This window comes from Hevea brasiliensis, chromosome 13 (assembly GCF_030052815.1).
Source record: "Hevea brasiliensis isolate MT/VB/25A 57/8 chromosome 13, ASM3005281v1, whole genome shotgun sequence".
Classification (NCBI taxonomy): domain Eukaryota; kingdom Viridiplantae; phylum Streptophyta; class Magnoliopsida; order Malpighiales; family Euphorbiaceae; genus Hevea; species Hevea brasiliensis.
In genome coordinates, this window is record NC_079505.1 from 88,850,158 (window position 1) to 88,855,473 (window position 5,316).

At 26.4% G+C, this 5,316-nt stretch overlaps 1 pseudogene; it reads left to right on the forward strand.

Moving 5' to 3' along the window:
* The first annotated feature begins 3,527 nt into the window (after positions 1-3,527).
* LOC131172233 (BURP domain-containing protein 3-like) lies at positions 3,528-4,035 on the forward strand (annotated as a pseudogene).
* The last annotated feature ends 1,281 nt before the right edge of the window (positions 4,036-5,316 follow it).

Consider the following 5,316-nt stretch of genomic DNA (forward strand, 5'->3'; position numbering starts at 1 on the left):
ATTATGCTTCTATTAAAAAAAAAAAAAAAACTACTCAAACTCCATTCGCTTATTTATTCTTTATTAATTTCTTGCAATTCGTCTAACATCTTCCCATACAAAATTTATCTTCTTTCTCCTCAGTCTTGGACATTTTTTTATATATATCTCGTTTTTTTATGTTTAAATTACTAATGTTAAAGATGCAGGGTATTGAACTTGTTTTGCATGAATATTGGATATATAACGATTTACGGCTTATACATAAATATAATTCTGCAAAAAAAAAGGTTGATATATAAAATATAATGATTTAGGGCTTATTTGGATTAACTGTTGAATACAATCGATAGTTAAGTGATAATTTATTCTTGTTAGCTGATAGCTGATAACTGATAGCTGATGATAGCTGTTTTATATTAAGTGTTTGGTAAAATTATATTTAGCTGTTGCTGTTAATATGTGAAATGATTAATAAGGGTATGTATCATATAATTTATTTTATTATTTAAATAAATATAAAATTATAAATTTATTACATTATATTATTTATTTTATTATTAAATTAAATATATAATTATTAAATTAATATATTATATTATTTAAATAAATATATAATTATTAATCTTTTATATTATATCATTTATTTTATTATTGAAATAAGAAAATAATTATTTTTTTAAGATAATTAAATAATTTAAAAAATAAAGATAAAATAATAAAATAATTATTGATATTAATAGAAAAATTATAATTAATTTTAAGTTTTTGGATATAAATAAATATTTTATATTTTATGTTATTAATAAAAAATATTTTAACAAAATTGAAATACGTTAATTAAAATATTAAAATTATAAATAAAAAAATAAAAATATTAATAATATTAATTTTAAGTTAAATAAAAAAGGATAATATGGTCAAAATAAAAAATAAAATCATATCGCCTATCACCGATGAAAAATCTAAAAATAGAGTGGTACAAACCGATGGGTATCATATCAATTGCCTATCATCATTTCTATCGCCTATCATTTCATTTTTTAAGCTTGCCAAACACCACAATTTACCTGTTTGGATGTCTATCAGCTATCAGCTGAACCCAACAGGTAAACCAAACACCCTCTTAGTTTACATAACAGTATCTCTTTAATTCATATGTAATTAATTTAAATTTTTCTTATATAAATTCTGTCTGTTATAAACTCAAAATATATGATATTTGGTGAAATCTACTTATTAAATATACGAGTCTCACATGTTTGTCTCTCTTAGATCTATGATAAATTATAAATTGGGTTTAGGTAAAAATTTTCCTAACTAATTTATTGTTCTAACCGCAAAACTAAAATTAATAAAGAATTGAGCAAACAATGTATTATTCCATTGTTTTGGTATATTTGATTTTTTTAGGAGTACCAATAGATATAAGTTATAATCTGGGCTTAACTTACTATTATTATTATTATTTTTAATGCAGTAAGGTGGTATTATGAATCAAGTTTCATATATTGTATTAAGTTATGGATTAATTTTCACACATCATATTAAATTTATCTCTTAATTTAATTAAAGACAAGTTCCTTACATCAAAATTTTAAAAAAAAAATACTAATTTCAAACTTTATTACTTCATTATTTCGCTATTGGTAAATGATCATACTGCTTTATATGATGAAATTGGATAAAACTTATTTATATTTTTTTATTATGAAAATTTAAATATAAATATATGAATTTTATTTATTTTATATGTAAATTTTATTATATATTGTATCTTGTGAATGAAAGTAAATTTTATTATATATTGTATCTTGTGAATGGAAATTAATTGCTTTTGGACATCGTTTTGGTGTTTGGTCAAAATATTCAATTCACCTTTTAGATCAGGTGTTTATTACAATTACTTTATTTTTTATTTATTTTGTTTGTATTTTTTAATTATTAAATTGGACTTTATTAATTTATCTATGGTACTTATTTTTACTCTCTTTTTTATTTATTAAAATATCATTTTGTGTCTATTTTATAATTTATAAAAAATAATGATTCGTGCTGTTACTTTCAATAATTACTTTTCCAAAAATTAAATCTGAAACTCAGTATGCATTTCCATTACACCTGCTCTTATTTGTTTCCTGGAAAACTCTCCTTATTTGCGGGCGAGAGAACATACATTGGTAGTATCGTAGAATTTTTTTTTACTCCCTTTAGATAATGTTTCAACGATGATATGTGGATGCAAGAGTTTTGCTATCCAAATTTTATAAATGAGAATATTCAAGTTGGCAAGTTGCATGAAATTTAATGAATCCCCGTACGTTGATATTATATCTAGTAGGGCTGTGCACGGTTATTGGGCAACCGAACCGAAGAGCCGTACCAAATCGATAGGAATCGTATCGAACTGAATTTATTTTGATAATTTGGTAAGGTTCTGATTTTTCACTAAGAACTGAATCGGAATCGTATCAAACCAGAACCGAATCCTTAACTAAATTTATATATATACTTTTCTATGTTTTTTAAGATGTATTATATACTTTCAATAAAATTATATATACTTATGTATGTATATATAATTATGAATTAAATATAACTTAATATTACATTTTATTTTTTTATATTTTTTTAATAATTTTAATTATAAATACATTAAATTATCTTATCATTCTTAATTATAAATATACTATTATCTTTTATATATATATATATATATATATATATATATATATATATATATATATATATATTAATTCTTAATTATATTTATATCTTATAGTTAAATATTATATGATTAATAAATAGTTAAAATGTATATTATATGATATATTATTATATTATATAATATATTTAATCCTAAGTTATATATGCACCTTATAATTAAAGATTATATAATTTATGTATAACTAAAAGATATATTATATGATATATTATGTATTAATAACTCAATTCAAAATTTAAATGCTAATTTAAATATGACTTTTAAAGAAATAATTACATAAAATTATTTTAAAAATCGAGAATCGAACTGAGGAGCATTGGCAATCAATGTTGCCAAACACTCCTATGCCAACTGCTCTTCAAAAACTTTTACCTCCTGCAGGTAGTTTCTAATCTCAAGTTCCGAAAGATCCCAAGGTTTTCTTTTATTTCTTCAGGCTGCGTATGCTCCTACTATAATTATAAGAATTTCTTGAGATAATCTTCGAAAAAGTTGACAGACAAATATTTATATTTTAAGTCACATATACACATGCACCGGCCCCATTTTTGAAAGTTTTTGCAATGTAATGTAAAGCTTCTATTAATTCAAGTCACTCTCACTGATATGCTGCTCTGTAAGCAGATATGGGGAACAAAAGCACTTCTCTTCAAACGACAGCGAATGATAGGTACCACAATTGAGAACCCAGCTGATACCATTTAGAATTCCTAGACACAATCTTAGAAATCGGTATGGTGGAGCAACCAAAAATTTCAATGAAAGTGCTTTTTCCAACGCAACTGTATTATTTTTGCATAAGGATCTCCGTCATGGAAGAAGGATGAGACCTGCATTCGCTAGATCTCAATATGGAGCTCGTTTCATACCTCGTCAAGTTGCCGAGTCCATACCATTTTCAAGCAACAAGGTACCAGAAATTTAGAACCGCTTTGCAATAAAACCTGAATCAATAGAAGCCAATAACATTAAAACCGCAATTGAAGACTGTAAGATACCAAAGCTTAAAGGAGAAGATAAGTATTGTACTACCTCATTGGAGTCCTTAGTTGATTTTATCGATGGAAAGCTTGGGAGGAATCAAAGTGACGGGAGACAAACATGTAGTATGCCACAAGGAAGAATATGCATATGCTGTGTTTATTCGCCATACAATTAATCCTACAAAGGCTTATACAGTTCCACTAATGGGTTCTGATGGTGGCTGTTTGCACATTGATACTTCAGCTTGGACCCCAAAGCACTATGCATTTCAAGTCCTCAAAGTTAAGCCTGGGACAACAATTTACCACTTCCTCAACATCGATACCCTTCTCTGGGTTCCAATCTAATTCAATTCTTTTCTTCTACATAATAAGTTTGTATTTTTTTTTTTTTTAAATATAGTTTGTATTCATAATGCTAAGTTATTTGGATATTATGTAATATATATAGGATGTATTCTAAAAATCTGCGGAGGAATTCTTGAACTTGAGCGGAGTCACACCCCGCAGAGCTACATTAATTGAGTTTTCGTCTTAAATTATGAAATAATGTGTTCCTAAATTTTTCATATCTCAAGGAATTTTAGCTTTTATTATATAAGGTTAATTATAGTCCATGGATGTTAAGATGAAAGAGCCTGTGCACAGAAGCTTGTGCAACTACTGCTTCCTCTTCGCTGCTAGAGTTGGAATGTCATGAGTTTGATAGGCTTAGGGCAATGTTTGAAAGTTGAAATGAAATGTAATTACATAGTCGCCTGTAAAAATAAAAATACTTGATAAGGGAACATTTTTTTTATAAGTTAAAATTTTATTGAAGTAAGAATAAACAAAAAGACTAGAAAAAACTTAACAAATGTCATACACTAAAATCCAGCCAGTAGGCTGACCAAATTGAACTTTTGCTAGGGTTCAATATAATGATCAAGCCAGTAAATAGATAGCTGGGTGAAAAATGAATTTATTGCATAGCAAGTGATGTAATTCTAGTTGGATTATACTATGTTAAGGGACCAAAGAAGAATTTCGGCCAGCCTTAGTTAGGGTTTGAAATGAATGATTTTGATGTGTTTGATTGGTTGTTTAGGTTGAATGAAGTATGTAGATATTGAATATGCATTTTGAATGCATTAGATTTAAACTTTGTGTAATTAGAGTTTTGAGCATGTGAAAAATTGGAAAAAAAGTTGAAAATTGGTCAATTGATGCCATTGACCTTACTTGAGTTGAGAAATGGTCAATTGTTACCATTTGTGGTGTGTGTGAATTGATAGAAATAAGTTTCAATTCGGATTAGTTAGGGTTAGTTTGCAGACAGCTTGACCTAGGTCACTTTCAGGGATCAAAACTAAAAATTTACCAACCCAATTGGTGTGAGGCCAATTGGGAATGTGTCACGACCCAAAATTCTGAATCGTGATCGGCGCATAATTTAAGTATTCTTAAATCATGCAAGCCTTATCAGAGTATCTTGAATGAATATATTGTCACTTACTATTCCCAAAAATAGACAAAATCTAAATAAACAAAATGTTGAATAAACATCATAAATATCCCATAAGTAAACTGCGGAGTCTCTACAGATTTCAAATAAAAACTTAAACTGTTCAATAAACTAAACTAATTATT